Source organism: Pleurodeles waltl, chromosome 11 (genome assembly GCF_031143425.1).
Source record: "Pleurodeles waltl isolate 20211129_DDA chromosome 11, aPleWal1.hap1.20221129, whole genome shotgun sequence".
Taxonomy (NCBI): domain Eukaryota; kingdom Metazoa; phylum Chordata; class Amphibia; order Caudata; family Salamandridae; genus Pleurodeles; species Pleurodeles waltl.
The window spans coordinates 834,254,127-834,269,802 of NC_090450.1; positions in this window are offsets into that span (position 1 = coordinate 834,254,127).

Genomic DNA, 15,676 nt, shown 5'->3' on the forward strand with positions numbered 1-15,676 from the left:
TGGGCCCTTGACTGGCGCTGTCTGTCGATGCGAGTCTTCTAATGTGATGGGCCCATGGCTGGCGGCGTGAATGGTCTTGTGCATGTCATGTATGAAAGGTGTGTGAATGGACTGTAAAGCGGTTGGTGCCTTGTCGTGGCTTTACAGCTCACAAGCTGTGAGTCATTGGTTCAGTTTTTTGGCCTTTCAGTTATTACCAGTGCATTTCACTTTTGTGAAATCTCTTGTTAATAAAATTTGATCTACTGAACCATCACTCACCCTCGTGCCAAATCCAACCAGTATGTGTGGTACAAATGACAAAACCTGCTCCGCTGTAATCAGACGTCGCAGCACACTTGAGACATGCTAGGTATCTCCGGTGGGACCCCGATGATGAAGCATGCCACCAACTTGATTGGTGGGTGAGGGGTCTTTTTCACATAACCTAAGTGCGTTTCTTTTCACAATTTTAGTGTTTGGCACATCACAGACGTATGTGGACACATCAAAATGATATATTACAAAACTACCTGTGTTTGGGGGGGAGGGGCCACCTATGTTTTTGGTCCTGGGTGCGGCCTTCATCTAGGGAAACCTTCCAAACCCAGACATTTTTTTAAACTAGACACCCCAAGGAGTGCAGGGAGATGTGGCTTGCGTGGATACCCCAACATTTTCTTACCCAGACGCCTCTGCAAACCGCAAAATTTGCTTTAAAAAGCATATTTTCCTGACCTTTGTTTGTACGATCACCGCTCCAGCACAAAATTCCTACTCCCCAGCGTTCCCCTCAGTCTCCCAAGTAAAATTAGACCTCACTTGTGTGGGTCCCCAAAGCAGAGTCAGCCTAAAGATGTATAAAAGAAGAATATGTCCTTATCAACTCGCTGTGCTATCCCCTCCATCTCTACAAGTCTTTGGCCTTATTCTGTTGCAGGCACCTGGCCCACCCACACAAGTGAGTTATCATTTTTATCGGGAGACTTGGGGGTACGCTGGGTGGAAGGAAATTTGTGGCTCCTCTCTGATTCCAGAACTTTCTGTCACCAAAATGTGAGGAAAATGTGTTTTTTAAGCCAAATTTTGAGGTTTGCAAAGGATTCTGGGTAACAGAACCTGGTCAGAGCCCCACAAGTCACCCCATCTTGGATTCCCCTAGGTCTCTAGTTTTAAAAAATGCACAGGTTTGGTAGGTTTCCCAAGGTGCCGGCTGAGCTAGAGGCCAAAATCTACAGGTAGGTACTTTGCAAAAAACACCTCTGTTTTCTTTCAAAAAATGTGAAGTGTCCACGTTGCGTTTTGGGGCATTTCCTGTCGCAGCGCTAGGCCTACCCACACAAGTGAGGTATCATTTTTATCGGGAGACTTGGGGGAATGCTGGGTGGAAGGAAATTTGTGGCTCCTCTCTGATTCCGGAACTTTCTGTCACCAAAATTGTGAGGTTTGCAAAGGATTCTGGGTAACAGAACCTGGTCAGAGCCCCACAAGACACCCCATCTTGGATTCCCCTAGGTCTCTAGTTTTCAAAAATGTACAGGTTTGGTAGGTTTCCCTAGGTGCCGGCTGAGCTAGAGGCCAAAATCTACTGGTAGGCACTTTGCAAAAAACACCTCTGTTTTCTTTCAAAAAATGTGATGTGTCCACGTTGCGTTTTGGGGCATTTCCTGTCGCGGGCGCTAGGCCTACCCTCACAGGTGAGGTATCATTTTTATAGGTAGACTTGGGGGTACGCTGGGTGGAAGGAAATTTGTGGCTCCTCTCTGATTCCAGAACTTTCTGTCACCAAAATATGAGGAAAACGTGTTTTTTTAGCCAAATTTTGAGGTTTGCAAAGGATTCTGGGTAACAGAACCTGGTCAGAGCCCCACAAGTCAACCCATCTTGGATTCCCCTAGGTCTCTAGTATTCAAAAATGCACAGGTTTGGTAGGTTTCCCTAGGTGCCGGCTGAGCTAGAGGCCAAAATCTACAGGTAGGCACTTTGCAAAAAACACCTCTGTTTTCTTTCAAAAAATGTGATGTGTCCACGTTGCGTTTTAGGGCGTTTCCTGTCGCGGGCCCTAGGCCTGCCCACACAAGTGAGGTATCATTTTTATCGGGAGACTTGGGGGAACATAGATTAGCAAAACAAGTGTTATTGCCCCTTGTCTTTCTCTACATTTTTTCCTTCCAAATATAAGAGAGTGTGTAAAAAAGACATCTATTTGAGAAATGCCCTGTAATTCACATGCTAGTATGGTCACCCCGGAATTCAGAGATGTGCAAATAACCACTGCTCCTCAACACCTTATCTTGTGCCCATTTTGGAAACACAAAGGTTTTCTTGATAGCTATTTTTCACTCTTTATATTTCAGCAAATGAATTGCTGTATACCCGGTATAGAATGAAAACGCACTGCAGGGTGCAGCTCATTTATTGGCTCTGGGTACCTAGGGTTCTTGATGAACCTACAAGCCCTATATATCCCCGCAACCAGAGGTGTCCAGCAGACATAACGGTATATTGCTTTCGAAGATCTGACATTGCAGGAAAAAGTTACAGAGTAAAACGTAGAGAAAAATTGATGTTTTTTTCACCTCAATTTCAATATTTTTCTTTTTCAGTTGTTATTTTCTGTAGGAAACCCTTGTAGGATCTACACAAATGACCCCTTGCTGAATTCAGAATTTTTGAACTCGGTCTTTGTGGCGGTCCACTTACGATGGGTGCAGCTGCACCCGCCGCACACCAACATTGGCCACGGCTCCATTTGGAGCTGCTGTCAATGTTACGGTCCTTTTCCCTGCTAGGCCAGCAAGGAAACCATTATACACCGGCGGGGGTTAGTCGTGCTGGCGGTCTTCTATTGACCGCCAGCGCGGATCTCGCCTGTTAAAACTGCTGAGATCATAATGATGGCCTAAGTCCACACATATAATAAATCCCAGGAATCGCAGGGTCCTGACCATTCAGCATAAAAGTCCACTTACTCTAAAACAAAAACATGCCTACATTCACTCGTCCCCACAAATAAAGTGTCAGTGCGTGATTTTGGCCTATATATACAAAGCTTCCCTACATGTAATGCATCTAATGCTAATTTTCCTTGCATTTTAATTGCAGTGTAAACATAATCATTCTTGTAAGTCCTTTTCTCTAAACCTTTTTCTAATTTCTCTTTTAATGCTTTTCTCCTATCATCAGTATACCCTATGAAGCTCTTCTCTAAAGGTGTAAGCAAGCACGTTAGGTTGTTCCGATGCACATAGGCTGTCCCAAATGTTAGTGTAGGCTCAAAGAATCTTCTAACTAGCATTATATCATGCTATCTAGCTATTTTACTCAGCTATCTAATAATAGGAAGAAATGAAAACACAACATCATAGTTTGAATAAAAATACTGTATGTACTCTTGGTTATAGAACCTTGTTAGTAGAAAGCTACAGCTTATTCCATAGGTTAAAGGTAAGCTGTAGTACGTAACTCTTTCCTCTACTGACAAAGGAATTTGCGTACCCACAAGACAATTCCTCACATCCATCATTTCAACATATTCACTCAACAAGCAATAGAAAACATTAGAAGAAAGCTCTCCTTGTGCATTAGTATAATCATGCAAGTACTTCTCATCTACCTTAAACCTCTCTAAAGCTGTTAGTGTAGTAGTTTCAGGAGCAGAAGTAAGAGTAGCTCTTTTCATATCATGAACAGACATTCCCACAGTAATTATTATAAACAAGATTCCACACATAACTGCTAATCCAACACTCATGTATCTACAGCTCCTAACATTTCTATCTTGATTATTTAGCCAAGCCATGACCTGTAAAGAATCAGAAAGCAGAAGTAACTCTTATAAAAGGGTACAGTAAAGATCTAAAATAAAATTCTTCTCTTGCAGTTCGGTTTCACACTCAGGAACCCTTTTCCTTTGTCAAAATCGATTAGCAGCTTGTCACATCCGGTTTTATGTCAAATCAGGTTATCAATGTCTCTTTCAGTTTTATTTTCAACAGTCTCTTTTAGCTTTTTTTTGTTTTTTTCCCAGATCAGCTCAACAACTCAGCTTCGTGATCACCTTCAGGTTACATCAAAGTACTGACTCAGAACTTTTCTATCAAAACAAAAAGATATAAACTCGTATTGCCATTCATTGGTAGTTGCATACGCCCATTCAGGACCTGCGTGACGTCGACTTGCTCTTCTCTTTCTTTGCAACTTTCGATCACCAATTATTTCTCCTTCACTCAATTCTTCCTTTCTCGTAGTATCCACTTCTTCCTCTATTGTTTCATGTATGATCAATTCCTTTTTCTTCCCCATCTGGGATTTGGGCCAATTATTTCCTTTTCTTGATCCTTCTGTCAATATTCTTCTCTGGCATCGACTCTTTTCTTTCTCTTTCTCAATAGTTTTTTCTCTTGAAGGACATGCAACGGGCTCAGGAGGAGTCGTACTACTCTGACTTTGAGCCTTCTCAGCTCTTTCCCCTTCTTGGTCTAGCACTTGCTCTGTCTGCTTTTCAGCACCGTCTGCTTCTGAGAGAGCCTCTGCTGCAATAGGCTTTCCTACTGTATCCATTGAGATGGATTCTTCCACACCCTCCTGGAATTCTTTATTCTCGTCTCTTACAGGGGTAATAGAACCATCTTCTACAAGTCCTGGTTCAACTTCAGGCTCTATTGGCTTTTTTTCTGGCTCAGGTGCGGCGACCTGCTTCGCTGTTGTTGGTGCTTTCAATAACACTTCATCATGATCTGGTGGACATACCACTCTCTTAGTATGGCTTGTGTGTCTCCAGTTCGGGAGTCCTGCACACTTCACAGCTGTCATAGTTGTTAGCACCACCTGATAAGGCCCCCTTTAACGTGGTTCCAAACAGGTTTTGCGAACATGCTTTCTGACAACGACCCGGTCACCGGCTTTCAGGTTGTGCCCTAGATCGTGGATGGGTGGAAGGGTGGTGGCCTGCACCTGCTGAGAGAAAGAGCGAACCACATCAGCCAGACCCTTGCAGTAGTCCAACACCATATCATCTGTAATGTTTACAAGTGCATTGGCTGGAACTGCTGGTAATCTCATTGCTCTGCCCATGAGGATCTCATGGGGTGACAGTTCTGCATTCCTGCCAGGTGTGTTTCTCATCGACATCAACACCAAAGGCAATACATATGGCCATTTCAGATTTGTAGCTGCACACATCTTTGCAATTCTTGATTTCAAAGTACCATTCATCTGTTCCACCAGTCCGGATGCTTCAGGGCGATAGCTACAATGCAACTTTTGCTTGATGTTTAGTACTGCACAATGTGGCTCAGATTCCCCACTGTCCCTTTTCCCATGTTTAGCTACTGACAAATTATACAGCGATGACATACTGCCTCTGCTGCCTGCCTAAACTTAGGGTTAAACCAGTCGATCTTGAACAATCTGACCATGGCATCCCTTCAAATATGTGCCTGACCATGGTAGTAACGGGGCATTTGCGACAATAAACTATTGGGCAGGACTATCTGACCCTCTTCTGAAACCCAAATCTCATCAGGACACTGAACACATTTCAATTTGGCCCAGAGACATTTCTCTTCCTTGTAACATTACTTTGCAATGTTTTCAACTCTTCCAGAGTATCGATTACTTTCAATGCAAAACTTGTACATGTATTATCTTCTTCTGACATGAATTCCTACTTGTCTTTGAACGATATACAGTTCAATGTGCAAAACCTTGCGACTTGATCCGCATATCCATTTCCCAGTGAGATGTAGCCCTGTGTCTTTCGGTGTGCACTGCATTTTACCAAAGCAATTTCTTCGGGGTACTGTATTGCATGCAGCAATTCTTTTATCTTGTCACCATTTCTTACTGGTGTACCAGTAGAGGTCAGGAAACCTATATGTGACCACAATTGACTAAAATCATGAACAATTCCAAATCCATATTAGCTGTCAGTATAGATTGTGACTCTCAGAGCACTTCTCACTCTAGAGCGTGTAGCCCCTGTGTCCACTAAGAATGAAAACCCGTGACCCATTACCTTTCCTTTCACAAAGGGTCGACGCTGATCTACTTCTAACGAAGCAGCAAGCATACATGGTTCTTCATCCGAACTAATACTCATCCATTCATCCTTTATTTCATTCTCACTATGTAACGGGAATTGGTGCACTGTGTCATTACTTCTGTCTTGTCTCTGACCTGTGACCTGCTGAGTAAGCATCATCTGTTGATGTTCCATTGGGGCTTGAGGTATTTGCATTTGCTGTCTAGGTACCGTAGGAACCTGCTGCTACATTTCTTGCAACTGTGTCACTTGTGCACGCGACACTTGCACCTGCTGCATAGGTTGAAAATTCTGCACTTGATTCTCAAGATTCGGATTAAGTACTCAAATTCTAGGGACCTTCACAGTTTGAAATGTATTGACATCACCACTTTGCTGAATAACACCATCCTGCACCATCAGCGGACACTCCCTCTTCCAGTGTCCCACGTTTCCTCACAGATGACACAGCAACATCTTTTTCATCCCTTGCACAACATTCTGAACCACTACAGTACTCAAATCCGGACCACAATTCATGTTAACTCCATGACGTCTGCCCCTCACCTGAGGCTGGAACATGACAGTTCCCTGCTGTTGCGGTATCTGCTGCACTAAAGCTCCTTGCACTCCTGTTTGAGCTGCCTTAATTTGCATCACCATTGCCTTCTCCTTCAACTTTTTCTGCTTCAACTCAATCTCATCACTACAGTCTGTCGTATACAGCAACACCTCATCAATCAGTTTCACTTGCCAACAGATTAAATGACTTTTAAACATCTGTCCTACTTCAGGTCTCAATCCTTCTACAAACCTGAACACAAAATGCATCATTTCCTTGGGCTCAATTGCTTCTTTACCACTGTACTCCTTGAACGCTTTCAGCAATCTCTCATAATAGGTATGTATCAACTCCTTTACTTCCTGCACTGTCCTGTCAGTCCTCTGCCAGTCAATATTTTTAGGCAAAATTCTCGGCTTCAGAAACTCAATCACCTTATAATAATGTTTCATTACTTCAGGTGAAGGTGCACCTGTAACTCTATCCCTTTCTGGTTCACTCATCAGCCAATCCACTGCTCTCTTGCACTCAACCCACAATTCAGCTGGAACCACTATCTCCAACAAAGTATTCAAGTCTTCCCACAGACATTTAGAAAGCTTCACAAATCTATCTGTCTGCTGGTACCCCTCAACCGGTTTCTTTCTCAGTTTTGGATAATCATTTGTGAATGACAAAATATCACTCCTGTGCCATGGAACATGAACAAACTGCCCTCCTGGAATTTCCCTCATCAGTAACATTTTTACTGGATCCTTTTCTTTCTGAACACCTTCAGACCCTTCTTGTGAATCTAGTTTCCATTTATCTTTCTTCTTTGCCCATCTGCCTTCCCACCTTTTATAATGCTCCCCAAATCTGAGCACTCTGCAATAACTCCTTTAGATGCACTTTCGTCCCTGCTGACCTCATGTGTTCAAAATCCTTTGCCTCGAAGTCTAACCTGTAACTCCTCTTCAAGTGTTTTGTTCTCTAAATCTCTATGTCATGTTTGTCTGCTATATCTGCCAATTTCTGATGTGTCTTGCCCACTTCTCTTGTAATTCTCAGACATAAGTACCTCAGCTCTTCTCCTGTATAGGGTCATAACCTATTCAGTCCCATTGATCCCTCAACCAGTTCAGTTATTTCTGTAGCTAGCCTTACACGATCAATCTGCTTTTCACCCTTGGATGTATTTTGAGGAGTATTCAAACTATCCAACCACTCATTTAACTGCTGAGCTTTCAATCCCTGTAACAAGATGTTACTTGCATTCGTCATTGGTAGCTGCTGTACCACTGCACCTGGAGTTTGCGGTGTCAAAAGCTTCAAGCTTTGACTTGCACTCAGACCATTTACCGCATCTGGAAGCGCAACAAGTGGACTAAGATCCATTTACGGTCTAGATCCATCAACGGTCTGACCCATAGACGATATCACCAGGACATGCTCTCTCACCCCCCTCCTCACGAGGCTCTGTGGCATTTCACACTGTTCTCCTGCAATCTGCTTCTTTTGTGCAAATAATGGTACAGTTGGACCAACAGTAATCGGCAGCGATATTGCATGTGGTGCTCCTCTGACAATCACATTTTGTGGAAGTGCTTCTCCCATATTCTGGTTCATCACTGGTGTCACATCTGACTGTGTCCCTGTCATTGGTGTGAACTTCGGCAAACCCTGTGGCTGTGCCTGAGGCAACAACATTGGAGTAGGCTTGGTCTGATCTAACATTGGCCTCAGAACCATTTGGTCTGACGGCCCCACTAAGTTCGAAGTTGTCTCAAGAATTGGTACATCTGGATAAATTCTCTGTATTAATGGTGGGTGCATCTGCGCTTGGCCCACCGAAGTAGTCACTGCATTAGGAGTACTCTGCATTACCCCTTCTACCTGTCCATTATCTGTCTGGACTGGTCCCACTCTTCCCATCACTTGAGCTGGGGCAGTCAGAACAAAACTAGTACTTGGGCCCTCTTCATGTGCTGCATATGGCGGAGGTTGATCCCTCAATATTTGTGTAATAAGATCCTCAACATCTGAATCTTCCTCTTCTACATCAGTCTTTTTCTTCTTCTTCTTAGCCCCTGAACTCTTATCACTATTGTCAGTATCCTCTTTCTCTTCTGACTCACCTTCCTCTGCGAAACAACCTAACACCCTGTAACGGTGCCATTCTCCACTTCTTCTGTTCCCAATCCCATCTTGCTTCTGCTAAGGACTTCTCTACCTTCCTTACTCTTCTTTGGAACTTCATCTCTTACTGCTGTCTGGCTACGAGCTCCCAAACTGCTAAAGCCTCAAACTGTGCTGGTCTCAGAAGTGGTTTTGTCTCATATAATGTCATTCTCCACTGATCCAAAATTCTCAAATTAAACGTTCCAATGTTTTGGAAACGCTAAAGCTCCCTGTTTCTCTGTCAATTTGTACCACTGCTTTAACCAAACACATGGCGCGATGCCTCTCTCTTCCATCACAATAAATGCCAGAGAATGTTCTGGTGGGGTCAGCTCCCCAACTGTCGCCTTAATGTAAGAATCACCCTTTATGGCACTTCTGAATGCTTTGAAAAACTTCATCTTGCCATCTTTTGTGTATTTGATTCAATAAGGAAATGACTTTTACTCCCAAGATTCCTTTCACCTGCTAACTCAACCAATTACCTCTTGCGGACGGCTGCCAATTCGCTTGCGACTCTTCTCACTAACCAACCTATCCCAGCGCGCCTCACTCTGACATCACACTCACACACTGCGGCTGACAGTCTTGCGGCTTGTCCTACTAAACCTCAACTCACATGGAACTAATGCAAAAATATTGCGAGCACTAACCAAAAACCAATAACCAAAACAAATCAGCTGGTTTACTTCACAAAGGTACACAATCGCTTACGGATTTTCACTGATGGCTCTTTCGCTCATACAGCTATTCCTCTTTCTCAGTCTCCCACGTTCTCAAGCAAAATTTGACCCACAAATTTCACTCTCAACTGGTCAATGGGTCTGTCCTGGTGCACATAGGTCTCGCCAAATCTCAGTCGAAAATTTCCCTTACTTACTTAACTTAACTTGGTGACCACGCCAGATCAACCTACTAAACGAGACAGATTACAACATATAACCAAGTGTCTTCTACACTTGTCAATATACTCCAAAGTCTTAGACCACGCAGGATTCATACATCACCAACAACCACGTGGACAATTTTTTAGCACAAAGCGCCACACACATGTGAAGTTCGACGAATTCCCTACTCTCATACCGCGGAGTACGCATACTCCTACTAAACCTCAACTGGAGTACGCAAACCCCCTACTTTCTCTCCCATACATTACAATTCACCTGCGGTCTCCTTAAGCCTTTGCAAGCGCAACCTACCACTTTCACACTATCACAAACAAGCCAAGAACATACCAAACTTTACTAGCGGGATCCAGGACCTGGGAAAGTCATTTTTGGGCTTAAGGGGACATCATATTTGCTACAATTGCCATTACGAAAAAAAAAAATTCAAACCTCATAAAATGAACAGCTAACCCTAATTCAAGCTACCACCATAACCACCAATCCCGGGTCGCTGCTTGATGCCTTTGTCCTGAGGAATAACAGTGTCCCACAGCTGATGGCACAACCACTGAGGCACAGAGTGTGTCTAATAGGTGAGCCTGTGTCCCCACCCAATGTTTGTGAGTGTATGCCTCCAGGAGTCATGGCCCATGCCATTGTGCAGGGCTAATGTGTGTCCCTTACTTCTTGCAGGTGATCCCACCTACCCAAACTTCTCATGGCTCATGACCCCTGTAGGAATCCAAGAACAGGGGCTGAAAATAGGTACAATGATGCTCATGGGCGTACCAGGAGGATTGTAGAACGGACCTTCGGTGTCCTGAATGCTAGGCTCAGGTGCCTCCATCTGATCCCATTGCTACACCCCTGAGAAGGTCTGCAGAATCGTTGTTGTGTGCTGCATGTTGCACAATGTGGCCCTGAGATAGCATGTACCCTATCTGCAGGAGGAGGGGGATGGCAATGCAGCTGTGACAGCAGTGGACACTGAGGACAGTGAGGAGGGATAAGAGAAGGAGGATGTGGACAACAGGTCACATTTGATCCAGCAGTACTTTCAGTGACACTCAGTTAAGACTGTTGAACTAAACATTTCTACATTTTAGTGTTGTACTGTGTGACTGCAGCATAATGCCAGTCATTCCTTTTGCATCCCATCCAACTGTCAACTATGCCTTCCCTTATTGCAGATGTTGGTGTTGTTCCAACAGTGTACTGCTGTGATGTGTAAAGAACGCTGAGACACATTAACCTTTCGCATGCCTTGGACGAGGTGACCTCGTCCAAGGCAGCGGTTCCCATGCACGGGAACTGGGGGGAGCGCTAGCACTCCCCTCATGTGCACCCCACCCACCCCCCCAAGGCGGGGATGGAGGGATTAGCCCTTCCCCTTCCACCCCCGACCCCCCTCCGGCAATCTGATGACGTCAGCGCGCGCACTGCGCGCCGACGTCATCAAGTGTTGCCGGGACGCACTGGAAACCATTTGCTTCCAGCGCGTCGAGGGAAGAGGACTTGTATGGGTAAGTCCTTCCCTTTTTGGGGGTTCTGGGGGGGGAAAACAGACACGGGGGGAAAGGAAAGGGTTTTTCCTTTCCCCCTGTGCCGGTTTTCACTAGATTCCTGCGCCATGATCACGGGCAGGGCCTGCGATTGTGGAGCAGGAATCTCCACTAGACACCAGGGATTTCTTTATTAATAAGTTTATTTTGGGGGCGACCCCTTGGGCAAGGTTCGCCCCCCCCGGGGGGCTATTTTATTTAGTATTTCACCCCCCCCCGGGGCAGATTGCCGATTTTACGGCCGATCTGCCCCCAGGGGAGGTCGAAATCCACTAGACACCAGGGATTTACTTTTATATGTTTATTTTGGGGGCGACCAAAGTGGGGAAAGTTCGTATTGGCCATCTCTGCCCCCTTTGGGGACAGATGGTCCTATTTATGTAGGCCCATCCGCCCCCAAGGAGGGCAGAAACCACCAATACGCCAGGGATTATTTTTTTTGTTCCCTTTTTTTTGTTTTGTGCTGGGGTGCCCCCTTTGGGAAGGGTCGCCCCCTAAAGGGGGCACAGAGCTGTTGCCCATTTCTGCCCCCCTTGGGGGCAGATCGGCCAAATCTTTACCAGGGACAATTTCTAAGTTCTTGGTGGTGGGGTGTTTGTCAACTGGCGAAGTATTTGTATTTGTGATTATAACAATTTATTTCTTCTTTTTCTTCCAGTTCAACGCTTTTGCTTCCTTTGCTGTGGACCCTTGCGGTTTTGGCAGTAGTTGTCCTGCGGTTTGCATAGTTGCATGTTTTAGGTAAGTGAAAGCAATTTAGTATTGTTGACATGCATGAATGACATGTTTGTAGGTGGTGTACTAAATGCAGTATTGTGTGTGAAATTGTCCTTAGATTTGAGCACAATGATATTTGTGTTGTCATATGTCTAATTTTCTTTTTTCTTTTTTCTTTTTAGTGGGATATCATTGGTGATTGCTGTGTCTGTGCAGAGTAGTTGCTTGGTGAGTAGCTTTTTCAGGCAAGTGAATGGTATAGTTTTTTAGTACATAACTCTTTGTGATAAAGCTACACTTTGTTTATTACTTATTTTAGTGCTAGTTGTTGTTGGCAATCCATTTGTTGTTAGTGAGGATCATGGCTAGCTGCAGAGTGATCGCTCAGAACGTTGTTGGCATGCTCTTTGAGTCGTCTTCAGACCATGATTACCAGACTGACTCTGCATCTGAGGCAGAGGAGGAAGTGGGAGATTCTGGAAGTGAGTTTTCTGTCCAAGAGTATTCTTCTGATGAGGAAGCTACTCTCAGTGCAGATGAAGGGCCTGTTGTAGAGGAGGACATTGATGTGCCAAGAGTGCAGCAGCCTGGGGCTGAAGGGTTTCCCATTAGAAGACCTGACACCTGGATTGCCCCACACATGGAGCAGCCACAGTTACCTGCATGTACTGGTCTCCCAGGGTGTAGAGTTAATACGGAAAACTTTTTGCCTGTCCATTTCTTTCACTTGTTTATGGACGATGTATTTTTGGAAGAGATTATGGAGCAGACTAATTTGTATGCAGAGCAATATTTGAGGGACAACGCTGCCAGACTTAAGCCTCAGTCTAGAGCTACTCAGTGGGTTCCCACATATCTGGAAGAGATGAAAAAGTTTTTAGGTTTGACTTTTTTGATGGGGTTGATCAGGAAGCCATCACTGGCTTCTTATTGGTCTACTAGTCCCTTGATGGCAACGGCTATATTTCCTGCAACTATGACACGTAATCGGTATTTGCTTCTTCTTCGTATGCTGCATTTTGTAGACAATGCTTTAGCCTTGCCACAAGATCACCCTGATTGTGACCGTCTTTTAAGATCAGGCCTGTCCTTGATCATTTTGTAGATCGGTTTTCAGATGTCTATGTTCCAGGCAAAGAAATAAGTGTGGACGAGTCTTTGGTCCTTTTCAAGGGGGGTTTAGTTTTTAAGCAGTACATTCCTAGTAAGAGGGCACGGTATGGGATTAAATTGTATATGCTGTCAGAAAGCAGTACAGGATATGTGTATAATTTACGGGTCTACACTGGTAGGGATTCCAGTATTGACCCTCTTGGTTGTCCGGCCACTTTTGGAGTTAGCGAAAAAATTGTGTGGGAACTTGGTAGACGGCTGTTTAACAAAGGTCACCATTTGTACGTAGATAATTTCTACACTGGAGTGCAGTTGTTCAAGGAGTTGTTTAGAGTGGACACTGTTGCTTGTGGCACAATCTGTTCTAACCGGAAAGGCTATCCAAGGGAGCTTGTCTGTAAAAAACTTGAGAGGGGACAGTTCAGTGCCTTGCGGAATAATGAGCTGCTAGCTCTGAAATTTTCAGACAGGAGGGATGTGTACATGCTGTCTACCATCCATGATGAGAGTACTTCCCCTGTGACTGTTTGGGGTCAGGTAGCGGAAGTGCGCAAACCTGCGTGCATTTTGGACTACAATAGGCACATGGGTGGTGTTGATAGAGTAGATCAGAGGTTGGAACCTTACACTGCTCTTCGTAAGTCTTACGTGTGGTATAAAAAGTTGGCCCTACATTTATTTCATGTGGCAACTTTTAATGCTTTTATTGTATTCAAGGATTGTTCACCTGAGTCAAGGATGACATTTGTTAAATTTCAGGAGTGGGTGATAGAAAGCCTTATTGTGGTGGAATAGGCAAGAGTTCCTAGAGTAGAAGTGGTGGAGTCTGTGGCTAGATTGAAAGATCGGCACTTTCCAGATCATGTTCCTCCCACTCCCAAAAAAGACTTGCCCACAAAGAAATGTAGAGTATGTGCCCGAAGATTAATCCGGAGGGAGAGCCGGATGTACTGCCCCGAATGCCCTTCAAAGCCTGGGCTGTGTGTGCCCAGCTGTTTTAAAAGTTACCACACAAGGAAAAACTTTTGGGAAATACCGTGAGCGTAAACTGTCTGTTTTATATTTTCATATGTTGAGTTTCACGGTTGGCTTCACTGTCATGTATTTAGTTAGAGCTTTTGTGTTTGTAGTTTTGTGCTTATTTTATAATTAGTTAGTGGTTTCTTTGTTGTTTATAAAAAAAAAAGTGATGGCGGTGTGCGTGGGATGGGGCTTGGCTGGCGGTGTGCGTGGGGTGGCGCTTGGCTGGCGGTGTGCGTGGGGTGGGGCTTGGCTGGCGGTGTGGGTGGGGTGGGGCTTGGCTGGCGGTGCCAGCCAAACACCAGTTCACACACTCATCAGCTGGTGTGATTGCTGTATCAGGCATGTGGGCGTATGAAAGTGATGGGCCCTTGACTGGCGCTGTCTGTCGATGCGAGTCTTGTAATGTGATGGGCCCATGGCTGGCGGCGTGAATGGTCTTGTGCATGTCATGTATGAAAGGTGTGTGAATGGACTGTAAAGCGGTTGGTGCCTTGTCGTGGCTTTACAGCTCACAAGCTGTGAGTCATTGGTTCAGTTTTTTGGCCTTTCAGTTATTACCAGTGCATTTCACTTTTGTGAAATCTCTTGTTAATAAAATTTGATCTACTGAACCATCACTCACCCTCGTGCCAAATCCAACCAGTATGTGTGGTACAAATGACAAAACCTGCTCCGCTGTAATCAGACGTCGCAGCACACTTGAGACATGCTAGGTATCTCCGGTGGGACCCTGATGATGAAGCATGCCACCAACTTGATTGGTGGGTGAGGGGTCTTTTTCACATAACCTAAGTGTGTTTCTTTTCACAATTTTAGTGTTTGGCACATCACAGACGTATGTGGACACATCAAAATGATATATTACAAAACTACCTGTGTTTGGGGGGGAGGGGCCACCTATGTTTTTGGCCCTGGGTGCAGCCTTCATCTAGGGAAACCTTCCAAACCCAGACATTTTTTAAAACTAGACACCCCAAGGAGTGCAGGGAGATGTGGCTTGCGTGGATCCCCCAACATTTTCTTACCCAGACGCCTCTGCAAACCGCAAAATTTGCTTTAAAAAGCATATTTTCCTGACCTTTGTTTGTACGATCACCGCTCCAGCACAAAATTCCTACTCCCCAGCGTTCCCCTCAGTCTCCCAAGTAAAATTAGACCTCACTTGTGTGGGTCCCCAAAGCAGAGTCAGCCTAAAGATGTATAAAAGAAGAATATGTCCTTATCAACTCGCTGTGCTATCCCCTCCATCTCTACAAGTCTTTGGCCTTATTCTGTTGCAGGCACCTGGCCCACCCACACAAGTGAGTTATCATTTTTATCGGGAGACTTGGGGGTACGCTGGGTGGAAGGAAATTTGTGGCTCCTCTCTGATTCCAGAACTTTCTGTCACCAAAATTTGAGGAAAATGTGTTTTTTTAGCCAAATTTTGAGGTTTGCAAAGGATTCTGGGTAACAGAACCTGGTCAGAGCCCCACAAGTCACCCCATCTTGGATTCCCCTAGGTCTCTAGTTTTAAAAAATGCACAGGTTTGGTAGGTTTCCCAAGGTGCCGGCTGAGCTAGAGGCCAAAATCTACAGGTAGGTACTTTGCAAAAAACACCTCTGTTTTCTTTCAAAAAATGTGAAGTGTCCACGTTGCGTTTTGGGG